Here is a 20,824-nt window from a genome sequence, read left to right on the forward strand (position 1 = left end):
GGGTGAAGTACACTATTGGTCCCTAACATATAATTTATCTATCATTTTAGTCACTAAATTAACAACAACAATAAAACCCTATTCCCATATGTAATGTGGTAAGGGGAGGTAAGGTAATAGGATATCCCCCAACGCCAGGTTGAGAGCAACTTCCGTGGAAGACCTCCGGCAGTCAAAAAATAAAAAATAAAGATAAAATACAATGCATGTTTAAATAAATAAATAAAATACGTAGTTGGACAATCTTCATATGCAGTCTTCATATGCACGTCTGTAATGGGAAGTAATGCCTGCAAATACACCCCTGCGTAAAAATATCTGCATATAAACAGAAAAGTAAGACCCGTCCAAAATTATAAAGAGGAAACATGAAGAACAATATACAAGGAATTCAACGATAGCAGGCTTCGAGAATGGGTAAAGTCAAATGGGTTAAAACATAAACTAAGGCAACACTACTCCGCTACCTTAGTTCTAGGCCTTCATTAATTCCAATGACAGAAACGTATAAAAAGTATAAGTAATGAAATTACTACAAAGGCATTAAAAGAAGACAAAGATGATACACCCAATGGATGTGACTCGCCCTACTCGGCTACCCTAGTCTTAAGTCGCCATAATTTCCTATCAGAGGTCATGTCCTCAGTAAGGGCTAAATCCTTTAAATCAGATCTCAAGCAGTCTTCCCATTTCTGCCTTGGTCGACCTCTCCTTCTGGTACCGTCGACTGTAATCAACTCTACCCTCCTAACCGCATTCGATGGTTGTCGTCTTTGGACATGCCCAAACCACCGTAGTCTTCCCTCCCTCAATTTTTCGGATACAGGCACCACCCCCAAGGACATCCTAATAGCAGAGTTTGGTGTCATGTCCCATAGAGTCCTACCACACACCCATCGAAGCATTCTCATTTCTGCGGCCTCTATCTTCCTTACGTGATCCTTCTTGATAGCCCAAACATTCTGATCCATACAGCAGCGCTGGTCTTATTGCCTCCCACGTTATCCTTCTTGATAGTCACTAAATTTCTAAATAGAAAAACACATCTGCCTCCCACGTTACCGACCTCTTAGTCAATAACCCACATACTAAATATCTGGTCCTCTTCCTTAATACATATGAATATAAATGTGTGCTCTTGGTCTAAAAAATAATTAACTAAATATTATATGTATTAAATTAATTTTTCGATGAAATGGTAGATCTTTTAAATGATATTTAAAGCTTGAAGAGTACATTACATTTAAAATGTTTGTTATCTTTATAATAAGTCTTTATTACATTCCATCTTATTTGTTTGTTAATGATTTAAACATTAATAATTGTATAAAAAATTAGAATTTTACATTGGAAAAAAAAGGAAGTCTCGAAGCTTATAAATGGTGACAAAATGTGAGTAATGTTAATCCCATATCGAAAAAGAAAAGGGAGATCTTAAAATATATAAGCGATGATGTAATAACTATTCTAGGGTTTTTGGATTGGGCTTTAGTTCCTTGAACCCTACTTTTTTCTTTGTTTAGGCCAACTAACCAGAAAAAATGAAAAAAAAAAAAACAAAGCCTTGCATTGGGCTTCAGTTGCGGCCTGAAAATAGGGTGAATTATATCATTTCTCATTGAAATTTACATTTTTTTTCTATTTTACTCACTGTATTTTTAATTTTTTTTTAATTTTTCTCATTGAACTTTACAGATTAAATCATTTTACTCACTCTGACGTTAACATTTTAACGGTGTTATGACATGACACAAGCATCAAAACGACGTCATTTTGAAAAACTTAAATATACACCAAAACGATGTTGTTCCTCCCCCTGTTTTTTGTCTAATTTGCAAATAAGGTGATCGGTTGTCACCATCGGCCACCACGTCATTTTTCATTCCCTCTACCGTCGTTGATGGTGGTTATTTAGTCTCAAAATTCATGGGTCGGTTTATCTCGACCCCATAAGTCCAAATCTGGTGATTGTTTCACCAAAAATTTCTCAAAATCCATTAGTCTCGATTCAAATGTTTCGGCTTCCTCACTTTTAATCTATAATTCTTGGACTTTGAAGCTACAATTCTTGGACTTTGAAGCAAATTCAGAGAAATGAAGGTCGGATTCAGACTCAAGGTATCAATGCAAAGCAACCTATGAAATTTGAGACCGAACGATCACCATCTACGACAATCGACGGAGGCCGACAGTGGCATCCGACCACCTTTCTGTTTTTATTTTATAGTTGGGTCAGCAAAATAAAAGCGAGAGTAAAGTTCAATGAGGAATGGCGTAATTTACTCTTTATATTTTAAATTATTTTATATTAGATAATTAAAAAATGACACATCATTATACCGTTAGAGAGTTAACGACAGAGTGAGTAAAATGATTCAATCTGTAAAGTTTGATGAGCAAAATAGAAAACTGAAAGCATGGTGAGCAAAATAGGAAAGAGAATAAAGTCTAGTGAGAAATGGTGTAGTGAAGCCAAAAAAAATCAAATTTCCTTAATCTCTTTGCGTGTATGTCAGCCAACTCTTTCGAGCTCCAGTGAGAAAATCCATGGCGGGTGCGGTCTCCCTCGCAGTCTCCTCCGTTCCCAAGCTTTCATTAAAGCCACTCCTCTGTTCCTCTATTTCCACTCCATTTCCCTCGAAGCACAAAAGGCGTAAAAATATTTGCGTCCCAAAATCCTCACTAAACCTGTCCCTTCTTCCACTCCAGCTAATCCCATAATCCCCTTAGATCCACCGCCGATACTAAACCCCTCGACGACGTCGTTTTCGAGCCTCCCTCTGAAGAAATCGATCAAGCTGAAGAATTTCAGGTTTCTGAGGCACCGGGTGTCACCGGAGAAAACAAGGGGCAGCTTAAGCTTTATGCAGGTCGAACATTTCCCGAGGTTGAGATGGCTTTGCGGTCTTTGATTGAAGATAAGCAAAGTGCTTCTATTGCAAACTCGGAATAGTCAGGCAAAGAGACGGATTATGCTCTTTCCAGAGTTGAAGACTGAAGTCGATGAACACTTCTGGTTCTTACAGACATATTTCTTAATGAGAAGTGTCCGACCAGAGTAAGCATAAGATCAGTTTCGAACATAGCGGGTAAAGCACCAACCAAAGTGGTATAAGAATTTGAACTTCCGCATCGTCTGTATAATATCAAAGGCTTCTCTCAACTTTCGAGACTCGAAACAACTAGCAACCAACTCGATGAATGCATTGCTCGACGGGCCAACTCTTGCAACACTCGTCTCTCCAAGAACCTGTTCCAGGCAATCGAACTTCTTATTCCCAGCCATCAGTCCATCGAGTGAAGACAGCATTTCCGAAGTCGGGTCCCCATGGACCACTCTCTAAGATGCAACGAACATCATCTACTTCATCCTTTACACCTTGAATTCTACTTGGGTTTTCTTGAATACTATTAACCTTACCCTCAAAAGCAACAGATTTCTTATACAATTCCGACGATGGCGTACCGAAGAACGTAGAATTTAGAGTTTATGAAGGGTTTATACGAAGAAGGTAAGGTAAGAGAGATTCTTCAAAATTCAAGTAAAAACAGAACCGTTTTGTTTCATTTTCATAACACATCGTTTCATTGAGTTTTACCTATTACGTTTGTAAAGGCTGATTTGAACTCAAAATATAATCCAACCACTCGATTCGATTTTGAATATAAAAACATTTCTCGTCACGCGTAAACAACAAAGGCCATAAAGCCCACATGTCAAACAAAAGAACACATCAAATTTATTTAAACAAAAACATTTTTTGACAAATTCAATGATCATACAAGTATGCACTCTCATTGCCATCCATCGTTGTGGCAGTAATATCGATACCTGCAAGAGACGGCTGAGGTTTATGCATTACCAAATTTCTTCTCCACGAGACTTTGGTGTGTCTACATGCATGTGAGAGAGAATTATGTGACGGGTTGATGCAGTAATGCAAGGGAGCAAACAGATACCTTAACGAGGAACTCTCTTCCGGCTCAGTACCTCCTGCTCTTTCAATCGATGCTGGAACCTGGCAAGGCGAGATTGAAGGCTGACCAGACCTGCAGCCTTGCGTGAAAGCACAAAGTTTAGCTGGCTCACATAATTGTCAATGAGGCTACCTGGTTGGTCCACTTCTGCCAAAAGCTTCATTTCCTGAAATGTAAGTGCCCTGTCGCATAAGTGCTAAAACTGAAAATATTTGACCAGTAATCAAGTGCAAGTTTACTTACTTCACGAACAATTTCCATTGTATCCTCGATTTCTTTTCGGTGAGCAGCAATAAGAGCCTCTTCCTCCTGTAAAAGTATACAAAGAATGAAATAAATCCAGAAAGGAGCACCTAATAGGCTAATACGATAAAAACAATTAACCACACTGATGGCCTGCCTCAAGTATTGCATTGATATTCTCATCAGGAAGCTTGGGATCATATTGCCTATGTCCACCATTATTTGCGTTGTTATAATTGGCACCATTCGCCTGCCTAGAGTTTGTACTCGACAAATCAGATCGTCCACCATCTTTCTTAGCCAAGTTCTTCACCAGGTTATCAGATTTTTCTTCTCTAGTCACTTTTCTGAGAGGCGGTGAAACCTTCTGCACTTTCTCTTCTGAGTTTTGAGAATTTGATGAATAACCTCGTTCTGTAGAACCACCATAGGAATTATTCACTTCGAATCTCTCCCTATCCGTCGGGCCAGAAGATAGTCCGCTTTCCTCCCTTCCATTCAAAGGGTAACTAGACGAAAACGTTGAGGGTCGTTTGTCAAAGTCAACAGTATAAACATCTTTTTCTACAACCCTTCGATTTGAATCAACAACTTTTGCTTCCTGTTGTTGCTCATAAACAACTTCTACTTCCACGGTAGTTGGAGGAGAAGATGCTGAAGTAGCATCCTTACTATTCGGCGGTACAGAAATAACAGCCTGATCTTTTTTAGGATTACCGCTTTTGGAAAGACTTTTAACCCTGTTCATTCGAATAACAATAATATTTATTTGGAGTGGAAAAACACAATGTAATACTACAGAGGAAGTTCTTTTTGTAGAGGCTCGTTATGGAAACAGGCATACCTATCAGCATATCTCAAAGTATTGAGAGTGTGTTCACATGAACCTGCATTTGGAGAAATACATGAGATCATAACAGTCCTTGAGTTGCCAACAAAAGAGTCACGGAGCACTTCAGTGAGTTTGCTCCCACGAAATGGTATATGGATCTGATCATTGTCCAGGGCACGAATGCACTCCTTAAGAGCCAGAAGGCTCTTATTAATTTCTGCACCCTCAATCCTGGCAAGAATTGGAATTAGTGATATTTAGCACAAGCTAAAAACAAAGCGGGTAAGGAGAAAAAAACCGTATATAGGCCTTGGGAATGGTTTCTCCACACTTTTTGCCCTTGCATAGAAATTCAAATGTACCTAGTTTGCCGGTCATTGTCAGTTGTGTCTGCACCTCTTTCACTGCCAGCAAGATCAATAAAAGAAATCTTTCCCACAACCTTCCCACTTTTAGATTCATTCCCGTCATTGTTCCACTTGGAGTCCTTTATCTCAGGGTGTTTCTTGATGGCAAGTTGTAAAATAGCATGTGACCTTGAAGACTCCTCATTTGCACCGGTAGATCCAGTGCTTCTAGCAGCATTTCCTCTCTCAATGTATTCCTTGACAATTTGCACGTCTGACACCTCAAATTCTTGCAGTCCAACGATACATACTTGTTGTCTTCCATCTTCTCTCATGCAAAGTTTCCTATGGAGAAACTTATATCATTTAGTGATCTAATACATATATGCATCCACATGGATACCAGGATACATATCAAAAGAGAATGTGTAATTGACATAGGACAAATGGCTTGGTATATGATAGATCTATGTCAAACCAGCAGACACTTCAAAGTTACTACACATCATAATTAATCATGTATGTTTGAAAAATGTGATTTATAGATCACAAATATAAATAAGTAGGGCAAGAAAAGGGAAATACTTTCTATCACTCAAAAGATCAAAGAGTTTTCCACCATATATCTCAAAAAAGCTAAGCCACAATTTAAATCTCTGACTGCAATAAACTGGCTGATGCAAGAATCTAATAAGGTCTTGGGCAGCTCTGAGAGGTAATGGCTGCATTGTGAACGTCTTACCACTACCTGAAATCAAAAATATATACCATGAACTGGAAATTAGCAACAATACCACAGAAACTGCAAAACAATGAGATCCGAAACAAGAAAAGAAAAACCAATGAAATAAGAAAATGACCGTCATCTCTTAGGTTAAAGTGATTTCTTTAGTCTTGAATGGTGTTTTCTTTTCTTTATCAGGAATTTTTGTTTTAGCACTAGTTCTCTCATCAATCTTGAGATTCCAAATCCCAATCATATGCATCAACTTTCTACTAGTAATTCTAAATCTCCTAAATAGTGTCCATTCTGTTTAAAATATCATGTACATATTTAACCAAAAAAATTCAGTTCCCTCCAGAATCTAATTTCTTCCAAAGCTTTGAATTTGGGGCCTAGCAATGTTTCTAAACCAAAGCAGCCATTCCTGGTAAGGTGTAAGGGAAAATGAGTAAATTTCAAATGATGGAATAGAAAATATAAACAATGCCAAAGGGAAGTTTAAACGTTTTACAGCCAAAAAGAATTCACCTAGAAGTTTTGAGTACGAATAATGAATCAAAACCTACCAATTCAATCTTCCAGTGAAAACTATATTTAAAAGAAACTGAAAGGGATAGATGCTTAGACACTATCCAAGATGCATGTAAACTTTTGATATTAAAAAAACTTCTAACAATAATAAGCTTCAAGCATACGAATAATGGGGGAAAAGTCAGAAACTGCATGCACCTGTTTGCCCATAAGCAAAACAAGTGGCTTTTGTTCGCTGAAAATTATGGGAATAATTGGCTCAACAGTAACACGATAAACCTGTTAAAGCAAACACGAGAAAAAAAATCAATCTTTTGCTCTAACAAAACACTAAACAAAGAGAAGGAAAAGTTTGGTCATAATATACTCAATGTTATACAGAAATCATGTTTAGATAGCAAAAAAGCATTAAATTTTTACTATATTTACCTCGTCATTAGTAACATGCTCATCCAAAACAGCATCAAAACAGAATTCATGCTTCTCTACATATGCCGTCAAGTCCACCTTTCACATAACAACCAAAGCAGATATTAGTTTGAGAAGAGCACATAGTAACATCACATTAACTTCTGTGAATAAGATACAAACCTTTAACTTGGGTTCATGGACCGTTAAAGCATTCTCATTCACAGTTACTATATCATCCTCTTTCCGAGAAATTTCTTTCTTGTTTAATGGTCTTTTACGTACCTTATACCACATGCAAGAAAAAAATTAAGCTTCACAGGAACTTTAGAAAGCAAGACGTATAAAGCTGTGCTATGAACATGCATGCATCAATTGTGTTCAGCCCATATACTGCAAAACACAAAGGCAAGGTAACATACCACAACTTTAATCTTAGCAACATTATTTTCCCTCGTGCTGATTTCTTTTTCATTGGCAGTGAATGGTGAAGCAGAGGCATCTGCAATTCTTTGCTCTTTCTGCTGCCAGCTAGATGTCAAATTAAATTCGTTTAAAGCTGCTTTGTTCACACTGGGCATGAATGGTGATGGTTCAAAAGGTTCTTGAATAACATGCTGCCAATAAATCAAATCAAATTTTATTTTCAGACAGAAAAGAAACATACTAAGCATCTATGCGGAACTCAAATTGAAGTGAACTTTTAACTTAGTTTAGCAAATATCAAAACCGAATAACATCAAGAAACAAAAAACATCTTAATATTTTTCCCCAAAAATGAAAGAAAAATATGTCACATGATGTAAACAATATTAACTTCAAGCAATCAATCAAATCTCCCAGGAAAAGTTATGTTCAGTGCACTATAACAATACCTCAGAGAGAAGCTCTGTATCATCGATAGCATGAAGATCCAAAAGTCCAGCTCCAAAATCCCCCCTGAACTCTGGAGAATATAACCCATCAAATGTAGCCTGCCCTCCTGCACTTTGGGTACTCGGCGTGTATGGCTCCAAACTAGATTCACCACTAAAATTGAGGTTCCTCATTAATTTGAGGAGCCGCTGCTTCTCTTCTGCAGATTCTGCCCCATAACCCTTCATAAATGTAATAGTAACTTCACATTACCCCACTCGTCAATGCTAAAGTAAGTTTTTTCCTTAACTTAATGTAAACCAAAAGGAAAAGATTAGCAATTCATCGATTAGGCGTGGAATATAAATAGCAAAAAGGACAAGTAACCAGGTGAAGAACAATGAACAAACTTCATAAACATTTTCCCTAATTAAAACGCAATAGCCGCTAGTATTTCAATTTCCACCAAATAAGTTCATCAAAAATGGCAATTAAAGTAATTTTAAAGCAGTTAAAAATACATTAACCTACCCCAAATTGCATGCCTCGGAATCAAGCAATGAACAGAGAATCATAGAAACAAATAAATGCATGCTGTAATTAAAAGGCAGAACATTGGTACCTGCATCAGGAGATTGGGAAGGTGGCGTTGGTCGATGCCTGTAGTAGCCAAGGGAGATGCCAGATGCTGCAATCCAGCAGACTGCAACCACCGTGCCATAACAGCATCGCCAGTATCGCTGCCAGCGGGACCCATACTGTTGAAGGAACCGCCACCGCCAGCGTTATCGTAAAACGCCGTCGCCGCAGCCTTGCTTTGCTGCATCTGGCCACTGATGTGGCGCTGCGATCGCCTTTGAGGAGCCAATTTTTAAAATCAGTTTACCTACACTACATCCATAAAGAAAATTTACTATCAGATGTCAAAAACAATTCAGATAAGGTATAACTAAAATTTACTCACAAGTTGGATAAAAATTCAAAAACTCGAAGAAGCACATGAAAGTGGATTTCCTTCGAAAATGCAGTTCCAGTAATTCGTGCACAATTCCTTAACTCTATCCTAGAAGAAGAAGAAGAAGAAGAAGAAGAAAAGTCACTCAAATTCAAGCATTAAACAATATAGAGAAGAAAAAACAAATAAATAAAATTACCAGATAAGGTGTTAACAAAATGAAGACTGCCGGCGGCGATTGAAGATCTACTATCAGATCTGAAAGATAAAGAAAATTATAAAAGCAAAAAAAAATCAGTGTTGAATTTGAAAGAATTTGATGAGAACTGAGAGAAAATTAAGTTTTTTTATGAAATGAAATATAATTATTATTTTCGTTCTTTGGATCAATTTAAAAAAAATGTCTGCAAAAATTAAATGTGTTTGGTTTTTACTACGACAAAAAGCTGCAGGTTATGATTAAAAAAATACATGTGAAATAAATAAATTAATCGTTTGAGCTGTATTTTATAGATTAAATATTCATTTATATTAAGTCATTGAGTAAATAGTTAAAATGTTATATCATCGAGTCAGTGTTTGAAAACAACAACAATGTCAATAAACATTATTAAAATATGATTTTATCATATCTCGGTCAACATATTAACATATAGCTTAGATAATCGTCAATTTTCAAATAAAAATGACGAATTTGAACTATATGAATAGTGAAGTGATCATTTTATAACTTTTAATAATTTTAGGACATATTTGTGTAATTTTCCCTACAATACAATCTACTTAATGAGTAAAGGAGAGTTGAGAGATAATCTTATTTAATACTCAATTAAACCAAATAAAAAATATATATGTTAAAAAGTGATTAGTTTTGATTTAATATAAAAAATTTAATTAATATTAATGTAATTCTAAATAATTCTTTTTCTTTTTTACAATTCAAAATTCATAAATAAATTATATATTTGATAAATCATCTACTCATACGTTTTTATTTTGGTCATTCAATTATTTTTTTAAAAATCATATTTAATGTTATATTTTATTTATATTTTAGTATATTTTCGTTAAGTTTAACCGTTGACTAAACGAAAATAATGATATGATATGTTATTATAACAGTTTTAGTCTCAAAACTTACACATTCTATCGAAATTGGTATTAATTTGAAATAATTTAATAAATCCTTTATATTTAAAAATTATTATTGAATTAATAATATATTATTACTATATTATTTCAAATTAAAATGAGTACCAAATTGATTGGATTTTTTAATATTGAGGATTTATCAAATTATTTTAAATTAGTACCAATTTGATAGTACATGTAAGTTAATGGGGATTAAAATTATTATTATCTCATATCACATCGTTATTTTCATCTGGTCAATGGTCAAAATTGTCGACAGAGTATCAAAATAGAAATAAAATATAACATTAAGTTTATTTTTGAAAAAATTGAGTGACCAAAATAAAAATATGAAAATAAATGAAGTGTCAAATAAGTAATTTATTCTATTATTTATGTCAAAAATATTTTTTTTATTAAGTTAAGGTGATTTTAAAGATAGTATATGTTCTAAGTGCTCTCAATCATTTGACAATGAATGCTCAATCACCCTGCTATAAATTGGTTCCTTTAACCACTCAGGTAAGTTGGTTCGTGCAATTAAAATAAATTAAAATAATAATGAATACTGTAAATTTAAAAATAGAATGATATTAAATATTTAATTTTTGAGTAAATGATGTGTTTAGTACTTAAACTATTAGTTTAGTGCATTTTAGTATTAAAATTTCAAAATTTATAAAATCATACATAAAGTTTTGTTTTGTTTCATTTTAGTACTCGTTGTTAAAAAAACTTTAGTTTTTGTTTCATTTTAATACCCCATTCAAAATTTAATGTTAGATTTTGAAAATAAAAATAAAAATTTAGGTACTAAAACATACCAAAACGGATAGTTTAAGTATTTAACGCGTTTTTAACGGCAGTATACTAAAATGAAATGAAAAGTGAACACTATATATGATTTTGAAAATAAAATAAAAGTTTAAGTACTAAAATTGATATTTTATGTACTAAATACGTAGTTTACCCTTAATTTTTTTTATCATTCCAATTATATATATGATTGTTGGTTGGTTGGATCTTTAGGGTGGACCCAACTAAAAAAAGGGATATTTTTCATTACAAGCCTAACTTCTCCTAACTTGCAAACCACTTTTTCTTTTAAATAAAGCATTGCTTTAACTTAAACTTAAAAGCATAAGATCTTTATTAAAGACTTATCATTAAAAATAAATTAAATTAAATTATCTTATAATTGATTTTTATAATACTTAATTTAATAAATTAAATAACAATAATTACATCAAAAAAGAATTATTATCAATACATAATATAATAATCCATATATATATAAAATCAAAGTATAAATATTTTTTTTATAAAATTAGCTAATTACCTAAAAATATTATATTGGAAGCACTTTTGTATGGCAGCATGTCATTAATCAAACCAATTAATAATTGAGGCTTTTGTCTTAATGTTTTTGTATGTTAAAAAAATTAATCATCACCTTAATTAGATTTTTAGGGTAAATTATACATTTAGTATCTAAATTATCAGTTTTGGTCTATTTTAATACTTAAACGTTCAATTTGTTTCGAAATCATACTTAATATTTAGTTTTTGTTTCATTTTAGTACCACACCATTAAAATTTTAACGCGTTTAGTACCTGTTTTAGTACCTAAACTTTCAAATTTCTTTCAAAACTTTATTGTAAAATTTTGAACGGGGAGAGAGATCGAATCGGTTGAAGGAATCGGAGAAAATGCTTCAGGTCCCTGCGTTGCTTGACGAACAAGGAACCACTGCAGGGGTACCAATGAGTATTTGGTTTGTTGCTCTTACTTTTATCTAGCGGTTAATAAGAATCTGCAGAAGGATCAATTGCAGGCTGCTTTGCATTATCTCCAAGCATTGCTAGTCTCGCCGATGCTTGTTCGAACCAAATTCGCCTCGGAAGAACTCTGCGAAAGCCTTTTCCTGTCACGCACCGATTCCGATAGACGAGAAATAGGTGGAATCCGAAGACTGAGATCGGTTTCTAGCACTGGTTCTGCTTGGGGAAACCTTGCCGAATCGACAAGACAGATGGTGAGGAGATACAAGCATTGGTTAATGTATTACCGGGTCATGTTACATGGGAAGACAACTCAACTACAGAATGAATGCAATGATATTCTGTCACCCGTTTACGGATCGATGAAATTCGGGTAATTCTCTTCTGATATACTTTATAACATGATAATTGTGTCCGATTATTGGATTATGTCTCGTCAATATATGTAGTCCGGGTTCAATCAGCATATTCTAGCAGAGTACTTAGCACCAGAAGTTGCCTGCAAACATGGCATTGATAACTTGAATATCCATCAACTAGGCATCCTTGCTACTGTTTTTCGGTTTAAAATAGAGTCGGAAAATGCAGTATCGGGTTACACGTAAAATTCGGGTTATATTAAAACTATAATGCTCCGTTTAGCACCTCATTGATATCCTGTTAAATGTATGAGCAGTCTAATTTTAAGGTATGTCACTGTCCCTTTGTTCTCATATATTGGTGCAACCTTTGGAGTGGACTTAGAATCAACATCGGAATAGGACTTACTGAATTCTGTTTGCTTCATGTGTCAAAAACCGATACAGTTCGACAAAGTTCGTCCACTTGATCATCAAGAAGATGTAACTAAGAGCATCATGGCATATGAAACTCCGGCATCAATAAAGATAATGAAGATCGAATTCGTAGTAAAGCTATAAAGGACCAGGGTTGCGTTCGAAGGTTACAATCGCAGAGAATGCAGCTAAACCGAAACAAAAGTATTAAAAGCCTGCAGGATGTACTGGATGAATCCCAATCCGATACACATTATTTCGAGGATGAATACTCGGAGGTGATATTTCAAGCACATAATAACTGCAGGCTATATGCATATTCTTTGTTCAGTTGTTTCCTATGATTTTCTGGCTCGCTTTTCGTCGCGGCCTGGATAGCATTGCAGAATCACATTATGTCTAACCAACCTCTTCCTGAATCAGGGGAGCATGGAGGACAGCACCGGGGTGTTCGACATTGCTAGAATAGATTCGGATGGCCGGAAACAAGCTAGATATGATCAGTTCGGTAGACATACATAGCTATATCTTATTTATTTTCAATGCTAAGGCTGAACTGAATGAATATTTTTCTTAGACCTTCTGTTTAGTTCTGCTTACCTATACAGGAAAATCGATCCTCGTAATGGCATATCGGACCAAAGAGTACGAAGCAGTCCTGTTTCCTCGTTTCCGAGAATCCAACAGATAGATTGTTCAGAACTATCAGTGATTTAAATTTATCAATTCTAGGAATAAGGGACACGAAAATAAACACACTTCGGGTCGACGAGGCACGATCAGAGCTAGAAAAGTCCAGCTCTTCGAACACATAGCACGAACCTATAGAAGGAGCAAAAGCTTGATTCACATGAAGCAAGAGAGGACTTCTGCAGGGGAAAATGTTGATATATGTTGCCGGCGAAAAGGTTCCATGGGTGAGTTAATGGAAATAATTGAGAATGTGGTTTCCAAAACTATGTTTCTCCGATGGATTAGAGAAATCCGGGAAAGATTATGCACTCGAAATCCGGGAAAGATTATGCACTCGAAATCACATCCATTTACAGAATTTTGAACAATAAACAAGGTGTGAAGTACACAATGTTAAAGGACATGATCCTGGAGCAACTGCTGATAGCTGTTTCGACTTCCAAAGAGGAAACAGTGATAAGAGCATCAGTTTCCGTCCTAACGACCATCATTTCAGCGAATATATCGGTCATAGACGATATCAAGAAAAAGGGTTTACGGTTAAGTGATCTAGCACGGGCACTAAAATGTAATGTGCTAGAGTCAACTACTCTTATATACTTAATCAAGCCATCTGCTGCAGAAATAAAGACTTTAGAGCTCTTGCCGACTCTCGTTGACGTCATTTGCACCTCGGAAAGTTCAAGATGTAGGCCATCGAAACCACTTACACTTATACCTCCCGCAGCATCGTTGATGATTATCGAAGTACTGGTAACCGCTTTCGACAATGCTACAAACAACACACACTTGGCAACAATCAATTCGCCTAGTGTCCTATCCAGATTCGTCGATGTTGCAAGGGATCATAGCTTGGAAGAACATATTTCTTTTTGGCTACAATTCTTGTGAAGCGTATGAAGTTTGATGGGCAATGCATAAAATATGTATCCCGGCACTTGAATTCTTTCACGAAGTCCTTCGAGTTCCACGGTATGTACAATTACTTCGATAATTTAATATGTAATACGAAATGTAAAACTGAATAAAAGACATGAATTTATATTGTTCAGGTCATCAGCCATTAGCCTATTGCAGCAGATACAGAAAGGAGGCATCAGTATCATGAATGTATTAGTGGTTTGTCTTCGCTGTTTCCGAGCCGACTATCGAATTCTAGCAGCAAATCTTTTGGTTCAATTAGACATACTGGTAACATTACTGACAAATCTGATATTTTTAACACGAATGAAGTTTGATAATGTGCATTTTTGGACATATGAAAGTCGATCATGTACCGTTAAGATACCTCACTTGAAAGTTGTCTAAACAAGCAAAAACATACTTTCAAACATGTTTGACCCGAAATCGTACTAATTATGCATACCTTTACATATCTGATGGCTCAACGTGCAGGAAAACTCGAACGGTAGAAGTATGTTCCGAGAGGAAGCTATGCAGGTCCTTTTTCAGTCGATAGCAACGGAGGAAAGTACTTCGCAGTTATTGTCGTCGTTCATTCTGTCAAATATTGGTGGAACTTATTCTTGGACAGGGGAATCGCATACAGTAGCATGGCTGGTGAAAAAGGCTGGTTTAACGTCGTTGAATCATCGGAACATGATAAGGAACTGCGATTGGTTGGATCCAAACCTGCTGGTAAGATGCCTAAAAGGATAATGCAGTTTAGCCACATTATATTTAGATGTCAAAGGATGTTATATAACTTGCAGGATCCGTAACCAAATCATCGTGCAGCAAGATTGCAAGAAGCATCACCGAGTTCGGTAAACCAGCATTCGTTGCTTTACAAATGGGACTAAAGAGTCAGATAAAAAGAGGGTTGCTCGAGAGACCCTCACGACCATCGCCCGGCTCAGTTGCGAAATTTCCAAATGTTCAAACAGCCTTAGATATTCGGCATGTGAGATCTTACTTGGTGAAGTTGAGAAATTTTTGAATCCAGGAATGGACCTGGAAGAAAGACTTCTAGTATGCCTATGCGTCTATAACTATGCTTCTGGAAAAGGTAATCTCCTTACAGCGAATATGCGTACTCGTCCGACAATCACACCATTCCGATCGAACATTTCGAACCAAGTTAGCTAAATAAATTCACACCACTGCAGCATCTGAATCAACAATCAGAAGAATAACTCTTTTTTAGTACCCTGAAGTTCTGTCATCAAGCTATTCGTAGATCCGGTGTTCACTGCAAAGCCTTTTACCAATATGCAGGGATGAAGAAACTGATTCATTTCTCGGAGAGTGTACGGGTGTCGCTTCAGAGATTTTCGAATGTAATCTGGATGGCAGATGAACTACATAGAGTAGCTGACTTCTACCTGCCTAAAAAATAGGTTAGTGTTCTTGAGGAAATCCTAAGGCATGGTATGCAGTGAAATGAGACTTGTCATGGAAGTAATGAGACACATATCGGACATATCGAGTTACATAAAATCTAACTGTTCAACTTGTTGTTTCGGTAACAAGAACAGCATATTTCTAGCGTTCATACGCAAATCGTAGAGGCTAGTCACAAATACAGTGGAGCTGTAAATGCCCTTATATACTACAAGGGAATGCTCTTCGGTGGATACTCTGATGGTTCAATTAAGGTATGGCCACCGACTTCAACTCAAGAAAAGATTCTATGTTAACAACAAAGTGCAAAAAAACGGATTCCGACATGTCGTTACGGTGTCGTATGAGTGAACTTTTCGGAGGCAATGGCCTAATCTCCGAAACTTGTTTGATTGAACAGGTATGGGACATCAAAAGGCAATCAGCCAACGCTGGTATGGGACGTGAAGGAGCATAGGGACTCTGTGACATGCTTTGCACTCTTTGAACCAGGAGAGACCCTTTTAAGTGGATCCGCTGATAAGACCATCCGAGTAAGTTAAATCCGTGCCGTTCTAATAGTCTAAGTATCTTACGAGTGTCGTAACACGAGTACACGAGTGCCTAATCGAACACGGACTCGGGTGTGACAAATGGTACAAAACAAGTTGGAATACATTGAAGTTATAGCAACAAAAGAATCAGTTCAAAAGCTAGAGACATATGGTCAAATGATATTTGTGATCACTCAAAGGCGCCATCTTAAGGTAACAAATGAAAATTTCAATAATATCATATATAATTAAGAGAAATGATTCTTCGTTCGGGTTTTTGATTCATCAAGAACATTCAACAGTGTCTGCAAATCCAAAAGTGTCGAGTGCATGAAGATCATTCAAGGAAGAATCTACGCAGGCTGCGCCGATTCGAGCATTCAGGTTCGATAAAAACAATCCTCGAATCCGATTCGAAAACATCGAAAAACCCAACGTTACATGCATGAAACATGACTCTTTCCAGGAGGTTTCTTTAACAAGTAGCCATCAATCAGAGAGAGATCAAAGCAGCTGTAAAGAATCTTGAATAATTTCATGTATTCAAAAACATGTTACAGTGAAATTAAAGAGCCACGGTTTTCAGGAATGGAGAAGAAACTCTGAGCCTCAGATGTCATTCTAACCACAGAAAACAAGAAACATATTAGCAATGGAAGTAGTGGAGGACTTCATATACTTAAATTGCAGCTCATCAGCTAACAGTCTTCAGGTAACCAAATTTTGTTCTTTTTTTGTATGTTACATGCCACCGATGTGACTCGAATTCGAACATAGTTATCGATGCTTAAACTCTAGCTCGGGTACTGTTTTCGAGCAGATATGGCGGCGGGGAACACAGCAGAAAGTGGGGAGAGTATCAGCAGGCAGCAAAATAACAAGCCTTATCACTGCAAACGACATGGTTCTGTGTGGCACAGAGTCTGGGTTCATCAAGGCATGGATCCCTCTCTAAACTGAGACATCAAAGAGCTTAGTATATATTTGTTTTTATATATATATATATAAGATTATGACTAGACCAATAAAAAACCTTATTGATATGATGCCAATATAGTTTAAAGACTTAATTGGAACATTTTGAAGTTTGAGATCATGTTTTAAAGACTGGTGAAAATATTGTTTTTGAGTAAGTTTTTATATTATTTTTGGGTAAACTACGCATTTAATACCTAAACTTCCAATTTTTTCAAAATCTTACATAATATTTAGTTTTTGTTTCATTTTAGTTTCCACTGTTAAAAACTTAACGTTTTTAATACATAAACTATAAATTTTGATCCGTTTTAGTTCCTAAATTTTCAAAAAAAAAATCAAAATTTAACGTTACATTTTGAATATGGGTACTAAAATGAAACAAAAATTAAACTATAAGCATGATTTTGAAAATTTTGAAAGTTTAGGTACTAAAACAGACCAAAATTGATAGTTTACATATAATTTACCCTATCTTTTACGGGAAACAATCCCATAAAATAGATGGGAAAGGATTATTTGGACACCAAAACAGAGAAAATTATGGACTTCAATGGCGACAAGCATTTTGTTATGGGGACCATGAACATTATTTATCTAAAAGTACTAATTCTTCATTCTCTTCGCAATAAAAATAGGATAAAGTACATCGGAGGTCCTTACACTCAAATGACATTTTTTTTATTAAAACTCAAATGATATTTTTAATCATCAAATTTTTTAAAGTTACAAGATAATCTTAAATTTAGGCTTAAGGTTTTTTTTTCTTGTAGTAGATTCAATTTATTATTTTTGCCCCTATCTTGTTTTTGCATCAATTTAGTCCTCAAAATTATTTAATTACATCCATATTTAAAATATTTACGATTTTTACAGCTTTAACCCTCAAGGTCGTTTAATTGCATCCATGTTTAAGATATTTACTATTTTTAGAGCTTTAAGTTATGAGTTAAGGTTTAAGATTTTAGTGTTTAAATACGAGATTTAGAGTTTAAAGTTTAAGATCTAGGATTTTAAGTCAAATTTAGGGTTTGTGATTTAAGATGACACAATTAAACAACTCCGAAAGTTAAATTGATGTGGAATACAATAAGGATGAAAATAATAAATTTAATCTACTACAGGGACAAAAATAACTTTAAGCATTAAACTTATTAGATTATTATAAAATAGTTATTTTGACGTTAAAAATTTTCATTAAATTTATTAAATCGTTGTAAAATGATTATTAATTTTTATTAAACTATTATAAAATTATCAATATATTAGAAAATAATTATTAAATTTATCAATATTTATGATTATAATTTTTATTAAACTATTATAAAATTATCAATATATTATAAAATAATTATTAAATTTATCAATATTTATGATTATAAAAACATAATGGTGACTATTTTATAATAACTCGATAAATTTAATGATGAAAGCTTGAAGATGAACCAGAATACTCTCAATACCCTTAAGTCCTTAACCATCACAAAATTCCTACTAACCATAAAGGAAAAAAAAGAACGAGAAAAAAGCATTGTATGTCATTACAAAATTAGACACTAATAAACTAGAAAAAAAAGTACACAAATTTTAATTATAAGATGTTATTTTGTTCGATCCTTCGATTATTAAAAATTATAAAATAATTCTTTGATTATTGTACATTAATTTATTAAATCTATTAACTATTAAATGTTATAAAATGATCACTCGATATATTCAAATTTGTCATATTTTGTTAAAAATTTGACGGTTATCTAAACAGTACCTTAATTTATTGACTAAGGTGTGATGAAATCATATTATAATATCCATTGGTACTATCTTTGTTTTCAAACACTGTCTCGACGATATAATATAAATAAAGACTCAATTCATAAAATACATTTCAAATATCTTTTTAAGTGAACAAATTAACGTCCAATTCAAATGGACATTAAATTTACAAATTTAGAGTATATAAATAATTAAACAATCATTTTTATAACTTTTAATAGTTAAAAATTAAAAAAACATATAATAGTTAATAAATCATTTTATAACTTTCAATACTAACAACTCAAAACAACACTACTAATTTCATAATTAGTTTACCATTTGTGTACTTTACCCAAAAAGAAATATACCATTGTTTTTCAAGAGTTATCGGCTGGTCATTTCATCCCTCGATAAGCAAAACCACCGCCATCGTCTCCGGCAGCTTCGCGTTGGTGGCCGCGTCGAGGGCCGGAAGAAGACGAAGTTGAAGAAGATGTAGTGGTAGCAAAAGAACAGTACTTATCTTTCTTCAAACTCTCTTGTTCGTCCATGAAAATTTGCCTGCACCTACACTCCTCACTGCAAAAAACCCCTATCCCCTCTACCAAAAAACAAAAACCCTAAATCAGTACCAAAAAAACCCAGAAAAAATGTGAGAAGAAGCAGACCAGAGAACTCACTTGTACATGTAGATGTCATTCCCAGGCAGGAGTTTCTGTTTGCAGAGGAAGCATTGTTGAAGAAAAGGTGGAAGTGGGCAATTTAAGTGTGAAGCTTTGGTGTTGATGAACATTCTTGTTTTGTCGATAACTTTCTCACCACTGCTTTGCTTCTCTAACACTACGCTTAATCCCACCATTTTGCGTTCTGAGCTTGAGGTTGACGATGATGGATATTATATATCTGGAGAGAGGGTTCTGTGGATGGATATTACAGTACAGCTATAAGGAGAGAGCAGAGCAGTAAAGTGTAGGCCAATCGATTTGATCGGTTCGGGTTTTTTAACTGCCACGTACCCCCTCTCTAACTTAGTTTCCATTTCAATTTTCTTTTCCTTTTCTCATGTTAATATTCTGAAATGTAATTTAACTCAGCTTATAAATTCGGAAGTCTAAAATTTTTAAGTTTGATTCGACTTCGAAATTACGAATTAAAGTTTGTAAAAACTCGAAAAAACTTGAAATGAAAAAAAAATTAAACTTAATTCGATTTGAGCTTAAAACTAAAATCGAATCTAAACAATAAATACACTAAAACTTTACACTATATTTTAAAAAACCAACACAAATGTTAATATTATTAATAATTTAAATTTTATAAAAAATAAATTTTAATATATTATATTTCGAGTTGCACACAAATTTTTCGAGTCAAGTATCAAGTAGTTCGTCTCCCTCATTAAGAACTCGAGTCGAACTTGAGCTCGAGTCGAGTCCATTCGAGTCGAGTATTTATCGAGCTTTAACCGAGTCAATCTCGAATAGCTCACGATCTATCTCGTCTCATTTACAACCCTAATGGTCATCGGTCGGGTCGAATTAGATCGGACCAATTTTTTTTATTCATCTAAAAACAACTTGAAAATTATATTTTTTTTCAATTTTTTTCACCCATATATGACTCAATCCAAGTTTAAGAGGCTACTCCCAACCCAATTTTTTAAGTGAACTTGTCCCCGCTCAATTCAACCTAAATAATATATTGTTTTGCTAAGTAAAATAATAACTTAATTAAAAAAATATATAGACGAATATTATTATAATTATCATTAAATATAGAAAGGGTAATTATGAATTTATAAAATTATTTTAGAAAATTTGACTTGATTCGAATCTGATTTTGTTAAATAAAAGGTAAAACAAAAAATTTGACTCGATTAGATCAGAGTAAAAGAACCTTGGGTCGAATCAAATATATACATATTACTATATCGTGAGCCATTAATTTTTTTTAAACCAATGTT

At 34.5% G+C, this 20,824-nt stretch overlaps 2 pseudogenes; one reads left to right on the forward strand and one right to left on the reverse strand.

The window, feature by feature from the left end:
* Positions 1 to 3,917: 3,917 nt before the first annotated feature.
* Positions 3,918 to 9,208, reverse strand: LOC120175062 (annotated as a pseudogene).
* Positions 9,209 to 10,478: 1,270 nt separating this feature from the next.
* LOC120175212 lies at positions 10,479 to 17,124 on the forward strand (annotated as a pseudogene).
* Positions 17,125 to 20,824: the final 3,700 nt, after the last annotated feature.

The sequence above is a fragment of the Hibiscus syriacus genome, unplaced genomic scaffold (assembly GCF_006381635.1).
Source record: "Hibiscus syriacus cultivar Baekdansim isolate YM2019G1 unplaced genomic scaffold, ASM638163v2 tig00112159_pilon, whole genome shotgun sequence".
Taxonomy (NCBI): domain Eukaryota; kingdom Viridiplantae; phylum Streptophyta; class Magnoliopsida; order Malvales; family Malvaceae; genus Hibiscus; species Hibiscus syriacus.